The 13,396-nt window shown below is 41.0% G+C and overlaps 1 long non-coding RNA gene across 2 annotated transcripts in view; it reads left to right on the top strand.

Annotated features, from left to right (window-relative positions):
• LOC122238124 overlaps positions 1-13,396 on the top strand; it is a 107,957-nt gene that overhangs the window by 19,849 nt on the left and 74,712 nt on the right. The window contains exon 2 of one of the 2 annotated variants that reach the window (XR_006217090.1): positions 9,309-9,451. The exons of the other annotated variant lie outside the window; for it this stretch is intronic. This is a non-coding gene — a long non-coding RNA (uncharacterized LOC122238124). The remainder of the gene's footprint in view (positions 1-9,308; positions 9,452-13,396) is intronic. 2 annotated transcript variants of the gene reach the window in all.

Below are 13,396 nucleotides of genomic sequence, written 5' to 3'. Positions count from 1 at the left end.
TCAGAGCCTGGAGCCTGCTTCAGATTCAGCAGCTCCCTCTTCTCTGTCCCTTCCCCACTAGCACCTGTGTGTGCTCTCTCAAAAATTAAAAAAAAAATTAAACTCTGGGTTTTCAATATTTACTTTCTCTTAAACAAGCTTTAATAACCTCAAGGCATTTGTCTCTGCATTTTAAATGGATACTGTACATAGCACCTTTTTAATACTCTAGGTTGGGATGCTAACCAGTATCTTGTTCTTGTGACTATCCTCCTCTTGATTAGTGCTGCCTGTGAAAGAATGATCCCAGTAGTACAAAAATAGAGTAAATCTCAGTGATCAGTATGGATTCCCCTGAATGTAGAATGTGAAATAAGAATTTTAGACCAGTACTGTAATCTCCTTGGTGCTATAACAAATGACCACAAGTTTTTGGCTTCAATTTTAGAGATGAGAAATTAAAAACTAGTGTCATTTGAGGAGCAAGGGGCCAAGATGGTGGGGCAGCATGGAATTCTTCTGCTTCCCTAATCCCTGAAATGCAGCTAGATCAACACCAAACCATCTTGCACACCTAGAAAATTGATCTGAGGATTAACGCAACAATCTGTATAACTTGAGCCACAGAACTTGGCAGGTCTGTGGTGCAGAGAAGTGAACTGAGGGAGAGAGAAGCCACGGAGGGTAGGGAGCTGTGTTTGCTTGCTGAGAGAGGATGGAGACAGAGGGGAGAGTACAGGAAAAGCACTACCTCTGAAAGCAGCTGGAGAGAGAGAGAGAGAGAGAGTGGAAACACCCGTAAAGGACTGAACAAGAAAGGGGTAAAGGAGAGGGTTTGAATCCCATTAGGATTCTATAAATGGGGGAGTGCAGAATCTGAAACTCCTCAGCTTGATAATTGGTGGAGTTCTGGTGGGAAGGACAAATCCCCAGGAGCAGACAGCAAGGTCTGATGGGTCCTCAGGCCACATGGGGAGAGGCGGCTCTCCTGAGAGGATATTTGGTAGAAGCTATGCAGCCTCCCCACAAGCAAAGTCCCAGTGGGCCCCAAAGAACAGCCATGTTTGTTGGTGTTGGAACAAGAGTTAAGGGGTGGCGAAGCCTGGTGCCAGATGTGTGTTGTGATTTATCATAATTCCTGAAACGCTGCTGTTACAGGATTGTGTGAACTTTTTCTGGGGCAGACTGGTACCCAGCCACAGTCTCTGAGCATCTACCACAGTGCAGTCATGTGAATGTTCCTGGGGGCGGGCTGGCACTTGGCCATTACTCAGACCCTCCATCAGAGGGTTGGAGTGGGCCCATGCTGCAGGGCCCTCAGAAGTGAGGGGTTTGGAAACAGCCCCATCTGAGATAAAATTCACCCCAAAAGAAAGGAAGGAATTCACCCCAAAAGAAAGAGCATGAAGAAATTACAGCCAGGGACTTAACACAGATATAGGCAAGATGTCTGAATCAGAATTTAGAGTCACGATAATAAGAATACTAGTTGGGTTTGAAAACATGAATCCCTTTTTGCAGAGATAAAAGGAGTAAAATCTAGTCAGGATGAAATTAAAAATCCTATAACTGACATGCAATCTTAAATGGTTGCCACAGTGGCAAGGATGGGTGAAGCAGAGCAGTGAATCCATGATACAGAGGACAAACTTATGGAGAATAATGAAGCAGAAAAGAGGGAAACTAAGGAAAAACATGATATAGAATTAGAGAACTCAGTGACTCATTAAAAAGGAATAACTTCCTAGTCATAGGGGTCCCAGAAGATGAGAGAAAAGGGTATGGAAGGTTTATGTGAGCAAATGATAGTGGAAAGCTTTCCTAACCTGGGGAAAGACACATCAAAATCCAGGAAGCACAGAGAACTCCCATTAAATTCAACAAAAACTATCAACAAGACATATCAGTCAAATTGACACAACACACAGACAAGGAAAGAATCAAGAAACCAGCAAGGGAAAAAAGTCCTTAACATATAAGCAAAAATAGATCAGGTTCACAGCAGACCTATCCACAGAAACTTGGCCAGCCAGAAAGGAGTGGCAGGATACATTCAATGTGATGAATTGGAAAAATATGCAGCCAATAATTCTTCATTCAGCAAGGCTGTAATTCAAAATGAGAGGGAGAGGGAACAAAAACCCCAAAAGCAATGAAGACTAGAAAGGACCAGAGAACACCACCAGAAACTCTAACTTTACAGGCAACGTGATGGCAATAAATTCATATCTTTGGGTACTCACTCTAAATGTCAATAGACTAAATGCTCCAGTCAAAAGACAGGGTAACAGGATGGGTAAGAAAACAAGATCCATCTATATGCTATTTAAAAGAGACCATTTTAGACCTAAAGACACCTTCAAATTGAAAGTAAGGGGATGGAGAACCATATGTTATGCTAATGGTCGCCAAAAGAAAGAGTAGCCACACTGATAGCAGACAATCTATATTTTAAAGAATGTAACAAGATGAAGAAGGGCAGTATATCAAAATTAAGAGGTCTACATTCCCACCAACAGTGCAAGGGGGTTCCTGTTTGTCCACATCCTCTCCAGCATCTATGGTCTCCTGATTTCATTTTAGCCACTCTGACTAGCATGAGGTGATATCTGAGTGTGGTTTTGATTTGTATTTCCCTGATGAGGGGCGACGTTCAGCATATTGTCACGTGCCTGTTGACCATCTGGATGTCTTCTTTAGAGAAGTGTCTATTCATGTTTTCTGCCCATTTCTTCATTGGATTATTTGTTTTTCGGGTGTGGAGTTTGGTGAGCTCTTTATAGATTTTGGATACTAGCCCTTTGTCCAATATGTCATTTGCAACTATCTTTTCCCATTCTGTTGGTTGCCTTTTAGTTTTGTTGATTGTTTCCTTTGCTGTCCAGAAGCTTTTTATCTTCATGAGGTCCCAATAGTTCACTTTTGCTTTTAATTCCCTTGCCCTTGGGGATGTGTCAAGTAAGAAATTGCTGTGGCTGAGGTCAGAGAGGTTTTTTTTCCTGCTTTCTCCTCTAGGGTTTTGATGGTTTCCTGTCTCACATTCAGGTCCTTTATCCATTTTGAGTTTTTGTGAATGTTGTAATAAAGTGGTCTAGTTTAATCCTTCTGCATGTTGCTGTCCAGTTCTCCCAGCACCATTTGTTAAAGAAACTGGTGCAGCTGCTCTGGAAAATAGTGTGGAGTTTCCTCAAAAAATTAAAAATAGACCTACCCTATGACCCAGCAATACCACTGCTAGGAACTTACCCAAGGGATACAGGAGTACTGATGCATAGGAGCACTTGTACCCCAATGTTTATAGCAGCACTCTCAACAATAGCCAAATTATGGAAAGAGCCTAAATGTCCATCAACTGACAAATGGATAAAGAAATAGTGGTTTATGTACACAATGGAATACTACTTGGCAATGAGAAAGAATGAAATATGGCCCTTTGTAGCAACGTGGATGGAACTGGAGAGTGTTATGTTAAGTGAAATAAGTCATACAGAGAAAGACAGATACCTTATGTTTTCACTCTTATGTGGATCCTGAGAAACTTGTCTATGGGGGAGGGGAAGAAAAAAAAGTGAGGGAGAGAGCCAAAGCATAAGAGAGTCTTAAAAACTGAGAACAAACTGAGGGTTGATGGGGGTGGGAGGGAGGGGAGGGTGGGTGATGGATATTGAGGAGGGCACCTTTTGGGAAGAGCATGGGGTGTTGTATGAAAACCAATTTGACAGTATACTTCATATTAAAAAAAAATGAAGTGAGATACATTTACAGTACCATACTGTATTTGTCAAAACATTTGCATATAAATAGACCCACTCAGTTCAAACCTATGTTGTTCAGAGATCGACTATATTTAACTGAAAGGAATTTAATAGAGACAGTTTATAGAAGCATGTCAGAGTTAAGGTATCAATTAAAGATGATGAGGTACTCCCCCAAAATTCATATGTTGAAATCCTAATCCACAAAGGTGATGGTATAGTAGATGGGGGACTTTGAGAAGGGCTTAATTCATGAGGGTTGAACCCTCAGGAATAGGATTAGTGCCTTATAAAAGAAACCCCACAGAGCTCCCTAACGCTTTCCACCCTGTGAGAACACAAGGTGGAAATCTGTGGTCCAGAAGAAGGTTTTCACGTGACCATGTTGGTACCCCAATCTTGGACTTCCCATCTCCAAACTATGAGAAATAAATTCCTGTGTTTATATAAAAAAAAAAACACAACAAAATTGATGTCAATCCACCAAGAAGACCTAACAATTGTAAACATTTATGCACCCAATGTGAAAGAACCTAAATATGTAAATCAAGCACAAACTCATGGATAACAATACCATAATAGTACGGGACTTCAACACCCCACTTACAGCAATGGACAGATTAAGCAGAAAATCAACAAGGAAGCAATGGCTTTGAATGACACATTGGACTGGATGGACTTAACAGATATATTCAGAACATTTCCTCCTCAGGTAGCAGAATACATATTCTTAAGTGCACATGGAACATTCTTCAGAAAAGATCCCCTACCAGGACACAAATCAGCCCTCGACAAGTAAAAAAAGATCAAGATATATTGATCTTGATGTATATTTTGAGACCACAACTCTATGAAACTCAAAATCAACCACAAGGAAAAACTTGGAAAGACAACAAATACTTGGAGATTAGAGCACATCCTATGAAAGAATGAATGGGCTAACTAAGAAGTTAAAAAGGAAATTAAAAAGTACAAGGAAGTCAATGGAAATAACACCACAACCCGAAACCTCTGGGATGCAGCATAGGTGGTCACAAGAGGGAAGCATATAGCAATCCAGGCCCTCTTAAGGATGGAAGAAAGGTCTCAGGTACACAACCTAAACTTACACCTTAAAGAGCTGGAAAAAGAACAATAAAACCCCAAACCAGGAGAAGATGAGAAATAATAAAGATAAGGGCAGAAATCAATGCTATTGAAATAAAAAAAAAAAAAAGTAGAAAACATCAGTGAAACCAGGAGCTGGTTCTTTGAAAGAATTAACAAAATTGATAACTCCCTAGCCAGTTTGATCAAAAAGGAAAAGGAAAGGACCTCAAAAATAAGAGGAGAGATCATAATCAACACTGCAGAAATACAAACAAAAATAAGAGAATAATATGAGCAATTATATGCCAATAGGGCAATCTGGAAGAAATGGACAAATTCTTAGAAACATGTAAACTCCCAAAACGTAAATAAGAAGAAATAGAAAATTTGAATAGTCCCATAACCAGTAAAGAAAATGAATTACTAATCAAAAATCTCCCCCCAAAAAGAGTCCAGGGCCAGATGGCTTTCCAGGGGTCTTCTACCAAAGAAGAGTTAACATCTATTCTTTAGAAGTTGTTCCAAAAAATAGAAATGGAAGGAAAACTTCCAAACTCATTCTATGAAGCCAGCATTACCTTGATTCCAAAACTAGACAAAGGTCCCACTAAAAAGAACTACAGACCAATTTCCCTGATGAGCATGGATGCAAAATCCTGAAGATACTAGCCAACAGGATCCAACAATACATTAAAAGAATTATTCACCATGACCAAGTGGAGTTTATACCTGGGATGCAGGGCTGGTTCAATGTCTGTAAAACAGTCAATGAGCTACATTACGTCAATAAAAGAAAGGATAAGAGCCACGTGATCCTCTCAATAGACACAGAGAAAGCATTTGACAAAGTACAGCATCCTTTCTTGATAAAAACCCTCAAGAAAGTAGGGACAGAAGGACCATACCTCAAGATCATAAAAGCCATATATGAAAGACCCACTGCTAATAACATCCTCAATGGGGAAAGACAGTTTTCCCTGTAAGGTCAGGAACACGACAGGGATGTCCACTATTGCAATTGTTATTCGACACAGTATTGGAAGTCCTAGCCTCAGCAGACAGCACAAAGAAAAGGCATACAAATCGTCAAGGAAGAAGTCAAACTTTCACTGTTTGGACATGACATGATACTCTAAATGGAAAAACAAAAAGACTCCACCAAGAAACTTCTAGAAATGATCCATGAATTCAGCAAAGTCTCAGGATATAAAATCAATGCACAGAAATCGGTTGCATTCCTATACACCAATAATGAAGCAACGGAAAGAGAAATCGAGGAATCATTCCCATTTACAATTGCACCAAAACCCATAAAATACCTAGGAATAAACCTAACCAAAGAGGTGAAAAATCTAGACACTGAAAACTGTAGAAAGCTTATGAAAGAAATTGAAGACACAAAAAAATGGAAAAATATTCCATGCTCATGGATTAGAAGAGCACATATTGTTAAAATGTCAACACTACCCGAAGCAATCTATATATTCACTACAATCCCTATCAAAATAACACCTGCATTCTTCAGAGCTAGAACAAACAATCCTAAAATTGGAATGGAACCAGAAAAGATCCTGAATAGTCAAAGCAATCCTGAAAAAGAAAACCAAAATTTGAGGCATCACAATCCTGGACTTCAAGCTGTATTACAAACCTGTAATCATCAAGACAGTATGGTACTGGCACAAAAACACACTTGCTCAATGGAACAGAATACAGAACCCAGAAATTGACCCACAAATGTATAGCCAACTAATCTTGACAAAGCAGGAAAGAATATCCACTGGAATAAAGATGGTCTCTTCAGCAAATGGTGTTGGGAAAACTGGACAGTGACATGTAGGAGAATGAACCTGGATCACTTTTGTACACCATACACAAAAATAAAATGGATAAAAAGGCCTAAATGTAAGGCAGAAAACCATCAGAATCCTAGGGGAGAAAACACAAGAACATCTTTGACCTTGGCCACAGCAACTACTTACTCAACATGTCTCCAGAGACAAGGGAAACAAAAGCAAAAATGAACTATTGGGACCTCATCAAGATAGAAGCTTCTGCACAGCAAGAGAAACAATCAGCAAAACTAAAAGGCAACCAGCAGAATGGGAGAAGGTATTTGCAAATGACATATCAGATAAAGGGTTAATACCTAAAATCTATAAAGAACTGATTAAACAACACCCAAAAAACAAATAATCTAGTGAAGAAATGGGCAAAAGACGTGAATAGACAACTTTTCCAAAGAAGACATCTAGATGGCTAGCAGAACATGAAAAAATGCTCAGTATCACTTATCAGGGGAATACAAATCAAAACCACAATGAGATACCCCCTCAAACCAGTCATAATGGCTAAAATTAACAACTCAGGCAACAACAGATGTTGGCAAGGATGCAGAGAAAGAGGATCTCTTTTGCGCTGCTGGTGGGAATGCAAACTGGTGCAGCCACTCTGGAAAACATTATGGAGTTTCCTCATAAGGTTAAAAATATAACTACCCTATGACCCAGCAATTGCATCACTAGGTATTTATCCAAGGGGCACAGGTATGCTCTTTTGAAGGGGCACATGCACCCCAATGTTTATAGTAGTTCTATCAACAATAACCAAAGCATGGAAAGAGCCCAAGTGTCCATCGACAGATGAATGGATAAAGAAGGTGTGGTACATATATACAATGGAGTATTGGAAATCAAAGAATAAAATCTTGCCATTTGCAACAATGTAGATGGAACTAGAGTGTATTATGCTAAGCGAAATTAGAGAAAGACAAATATCCTATGACTTCACTCGTGGAATTTAAGATACAAAACAGACGAACATAAGGGAAGCAAAAAATATAAAAACAGGGAGGGGGACAAAACAGACTCTTAAATATAGAGGACACTCTGAGGGTTGCTGGAAGGGTTGTGGGTGGGGGGAGGAGTTAAATGGGTAGGGGGCATTTTAAGGAAAATACTTGTTGAGATGAATACTGGGTGTTACACATAGGGGATGCATCACTGGAATACACTCCTGAAATCATCATTGCACTATATGCTAATTAACTTGGGTGAAAGTTAAAAAGTACAACACACACACACACACACACACACACACACAAATTAGTGTCATTTGATAAAATCAAGTGTTTGAAGGGATGTGTTCTCTAGTTGTCTACAGGGACTTTGGTAATGTTCTCCTGTCTCCATAGGAACCTCCACTGATCAGATCGGAGGAATTTTATGCATTTAGCTGTTCATTGTTTACTGCAAGTTATTGGTTCCTAGAATTTTCCCCAGTCCATGGAGATTTTTGATGCCCCAGCCTAACTTGCATGAAATAATATAGCTTAGAAGAAGGAAATGCCTTTTGGGGAGAGGCAGTACTAGTGAAGACACCTGTACCACATACTGAGGGGGGTCATGTGGCTTATACTCTTTCCCCTAAAATGTAGAGACTACTTTTGAGTGAAACCTTTCAAACTTGGACATGTCTGGAAGGTGAGATGGCCAGTGTGTGATTGTTCACAGTTGGATTTCTACTTTGGGATTTTTTTTTTTTTTCTAACCTATCCTGTACTACCTGATCCAGGAGAAGACCTTAAAGGGTGATGGAGAAGGAACTTGTATTCCTGTAATATCTTACTGGGCCACCTGTGTTGCTCATGAATCAACATGAATAAAGATGACTTACCTGGCTTATGTCAGTTAGCTATTATAACTATGTACTGGCCATCAAATGTAAGCAGAAGTGACAACCTTCAGGATCATACTCTTTTAAAGGAGGTGGCTTCCTCTCTTTAATTATCCTTGTTACTGACTGAGGCTAAGACTGAACTCTAGGAATGTCAGACCAAAAGCCAAGGCATGTTCCTGGAGCATTTTCACTGGTGCACCCTCTAAGAAGTATCCACTGGGCTAGGGCTTCCAAACAAAGAGCTGCTTTCTATTCACAGTCTTGAGCTACCTTTGATGGGCCAAGATGGGTCCCATCTTGATGGGTCCTGGAGGTGGAGTAGGTTGCTTATAACAGCCAGATCAGGGAAACAATAGTTTCCTTCTCCAAACATACCTACAAATTTCATGTGTCCTGAAATGTATCGTTCTCCAGACACCAGGGGATAGTGAAGACTTCTCAGTGTTAAGAACTGTTACATCTGGGAGAGAAGCTTTCATCTTGCCCAGACTGGGCGTGGAGGTTGCTTTGCTTTGTTTCTTGCTAGAACTCAATTTGAACAACTTCTACTTTGGTAGGGAAGATTGTAATCTGTTCTCTAACCTACACCTTCCCCTTCAGCTCACTTTATTTCTAATGGGGCTATCCTGTTCTCCCATTTGAAACTCCCATGGTTGAGTCATGAGGGGGACTAAGATGTTTTTTTCCATTGTGCCTCACATACAAATTTGGCACAGCCTTACCCGAGCACATGGCCTCACTAGACCCTGTGCTGATGCTCTAAGGGGAGTCTTTCCAAAGAAATGTTGCTTTGACTTCTGTTCACAGATCTGTGGAGGGGAGATGGGAATTCATACACACCACCTGAGCCCTTGATGGACACAGTCTTGGAGTTTAATATTTGTCTACTGGATATCATTGTTCCCATATCACAAAAATGGGTCCTTCTCTGCATATTTGGGGTGGCCCAGGTGAGTGGTCTTACTATATAGCTGCCTTAGAAGAGGTGAGTACTCCAATTTATACAGAATTCTCAATGTCTACTACATTGGCAGCATTTTTCATAGACCTGGGTCAACTGGATCTTCTTCCCCAGACATGTCCATCCATGGTAAATGGACCATAGGTATTCAGCCTTTTCTGTCATGACTTCCCTTTGGGTTGGTGAAGGTTTAAGGTTCAGGATATATCCATGCTGTGTACAGGGCTGACCCTCTAGTGGATTCTGCCATGATGTTCTTAGTTATAACACTTAATATAATTACCTGGAGGTATTGACACAGGTGTCCTCTTAATGAAACTAGTCCTGACTTTCCTTGTGGGGATGAGTTAGTTGAAGATGAATTGGTGGACTTGACTCATTAGGCAATCCCTTGTCTGATGCTTACTTGTGATGCAAAGACAAGGTCTGAGCTTCCTGGTCTCGAGATAAGTCACATGGAAGGTGACTGCCTTAATCAAGGGCCACAGATTATTCCTTGTCATTACTGCCTTTTCTGCAAATGGTGGCTTTCATCTGAAATTTTTCCATCTGTACACCCAGTCCTGTGGTTCTTCTGCATTGATGGACTTAGACACAGAACCATTTTCTGGATTTTCATGATCTTCTGTGCTATCTGCCATGTTCTAGGACTGACTATGTCAGGAATTCAACCCCGGATATTCCAGGTCCAATTTTTAGTCCTTAGAAATGCCAGAGTTTAAGTGTGGTTTAGTCACACACTCAGTCCTGATTTGTCAATAGAATCTGGATCAAAAGTCTGCATTTGCTTTATTTTATAAGGATGCCATTTTATACTGATGGAAACCCATTGTTTCCTAAACACATAAAGAACAGTCTGTTATTTCTTTCTACTCCTAATGATGCTTGCTGTAACTCAAATGAATTCTCTGAGCACAATAGGGTCCATAGGTGAATTAACCACAATCCATGGCCATGGATGGGATCCTGAACCCCAAGGCCTGAGTGTACTATATCACCCTCTCCCCTTGCACTCTGGGAGCCCCTGGAGAAGGGTTTTTGAATGAGCAATAAGAAAAAAATCTGCCCCTTTGTCTTCCACACTTTTGCTCTTAGTTTTAAGTCTTTTGAGACTCCTTTGTGATCTTCAGCCACGTTCATTCTATTGCATGTATTTCCCCACATTACTATATTAATGCTGAGTATTTCCTTCTATATTTTGTCTATGGTTTTTGGGCTAATATCCACTCATTTTTCTGACAATACTGACTGCATATTTTAATTTCTCAACCTATTAATCTTTTTACAGAGTAGAGGATAGGTTATCTCTAAAATACAGTGCCCTTAAGGTGACTCTCTTGGACCTTGGGTTATTGTAACTATTATTCTTGAACATGTGTAGTCACAGTGATGCTAGGTTTAAAATATTTGCCTTCTAATGGACTAAGATACATTCACAAGGGTTTAATACCATTTTGTACTGTACCTGGATGTCCTCCAAAGCTGGGATGTTTCAGGTGCTGTGCCTTGAAATTTCCCCCCAGAAGAAGCAAATCCCTAAATGTTAGAAGGTTAGATTGGATGTTCTCTAACTTTTCTGAATTCCTTTGGCACCAGTGGTTATTATATTGTCTCTGACAGATGAGAGACAATGCTTATCATAGACCAACTGTACCTTGTTTTCTGTGCTCAGGCTTGTCTGATCTGAGATGAATTCTAAAACCATCACAATCCCACAGTGTCACACTGTTAGGACAAACTGAGCTAGTCTCCAATCCACAAGCCAGAGAGCTTTTTCTCGGTAGGAGAAGCAGCAGTTGGTCATACCTTCTAGGTATTAGATCCCTTGTGGTTTATTCTCAGTGATGCTTTTCTGGGGAGAATGGTTCACAGGTTCTGAGGAATGGCTGTAATAAGAGGAAAATAATGCTGGGACTGTTTTTAGATAAGGAACATGCTGTTAGGAGGAGGATGAAGATTTCCCCTCCTGCTGGCTCTGCTGGTCAACAAGACTGTGAAGCAGAAACCTCACTGACCTGTAGTACAAAGAATCATGCACCAACAGTGCACCTGGTGGCCCAATGGATCTGTCTCTTCAACAGTGTCTAGATGGAACAGACCCATGAATGTCCCTTCTTCTAGTCTCTGATCACCCTCCCAACCTCCTTTCTAACCTTTAAAACCATCCTTCTTAGCCATCATTTGACCTTCAGAAGCAGGGGACACCATTTTTTTTTTTTAGCCTTGCTCCTTATTGACAATCAATCATGAGCTGCTAATTCCTCAGAAGTGTTCCCACCCAAGTGGAAGCTGCTATCAACTACGTGGTCAACATGCATCTTGAGCCTCTTGCACCTCTCTCTGGGCTTCTATTTCAGCTGTGATGATACACTCTAGAAGGCACGGATCACTTCTTCCATGAGTTGGCCAAGGAGAAATGTGAGTGTACCTAGCATCATTTGAAGATAAATCAACATGGTATCCAAGATGTGCAGAAGCCATCCCAAGATGACTGGGTAAAACCCTAGACACCATCAAAGCTGCCATGGTCCTGGAGAAGAACCTGAACAAGGCCCTTTTGGATCTGTATACCATGAGTTCTGCCCATGCAGACTCTTGTCTGTGTTACTTCCTGGGGAGCCACTTCCTAGATAAGGAGGTGAAATTAATCAAGAAACATGGGCAATCACCTGAACAAACTGCAGGCTGCCTTAGCCCCAGGATGGGCTGGGTAAGTCTCTCTGAGAGGTTCATCCTCAAGACTAGGAGCTTCTGGAACCCAGCAGCCTTTGAGGGATCCCCCTAGAGGCCCACCTGGTGTCAGAGCTGCTGCCTGAGACCCTCCCTGCAGCCACTAGGAGCTTTTTATCCATTCTGGGGCCTTCTCCCAAGCCATGAACCAAATGGAAATAATAAACCTTTTTGTGGGAGAGAGGAGATTATGTATCTTAGCCCCTCAGAATGGTAAAACTGGTAAGAGTTCAGCCAGTGGACAGAGTTTACTTGGACCCCAGATGAGACCGCTGCCAGTCTGGGGTGCCCAGTGTCCTGATCTCCCTCACAGAAGGTACCAGATCAATTCAGCCTAGACAACTGTGCTGAGTGGGAGTTCCAGTTGCTAATGTTTCCATAGACTTGTGAGATTGTAATCACCTCCTGGTGTGTACTTGGAATTCTTCATGCCTTAAAGAGAAACACCATAAGCCTATTTGGAGTCTTCAACGGTAAGCTGTAGTGAAGTCTTGGCCTGCTATAGCTCCAATCATTGATTTATTCTTTGTCTCCCAGTAAGGTGCTTGAGTTCTCTTTTGTGTTCTGATTTTTGCTGCCTTTTACTCATTTCTTATCCAAGAATAGAGCCTTTCAGACTATTTTCACTTCAGCTAGCCATCTTTGTCATCACTGGTCTATTGTACCTTGATTCTACTGCTGGTGATGGTTCTCCTTGATGTTGTGTCTCAGGATGGAAAGTTAGTCCTCCTTTGTGTAGAGTGGAGAGAGCCCTAGAGTCAAAATTCACTGGAAGGTTATAATAACCCACACTTGCTCTCTGATGCTTGTTAATGGAAAATAAGAGCTCCTGTGTCTCTGTCCAAAGTTGAAGTGGCTGTAAATAGCTGTGAGTCCTTCAGCAAGAAAATGAGGGAGCAGCAGCTCACTCCCAGTCACTATATTTCATCACTAACCACATACCTAAAAGGGCCTCCTGGAATGTTTGTGCTTTGATGTGTGATGTTCTTTTTCTGAACAAAGATGGTTTCTCAGTTGTAGTGACAAAAACCTACATTTAGAAACCACTCAACAGACCGTGTGTCACTTAAAGATGGCAAATAAGAGACTAATCAGCTTCTGTGTGAATAGTCCTCCCCCAAAACGCACAGTCCTCCTCTTTATGACAGGAGACCATGTTCTATGTACGAGTGTTCCCTGTTAACTGCTAAGAGAACTGAGCTGG

The sequence above is a fragment of the Panthera tigris genome, chromosome B1, assembly GCF_018350195.1.
Source record: "Panthera tigris isolate Pti1 chromosome B1, P.tigris_Pti1_mat1.1, whole genome shotgun sequence".
Lineage (NCBI taxonomy): Eukaryota > Metazoa > Chordata > Mammalia > Carnivora > Felidae > Panthera > Panthera tigris.
Note: the sequence above shows the minus strand (reverse complement) of the source record. Positions and strands in the feature narration are given on the sequence as shown.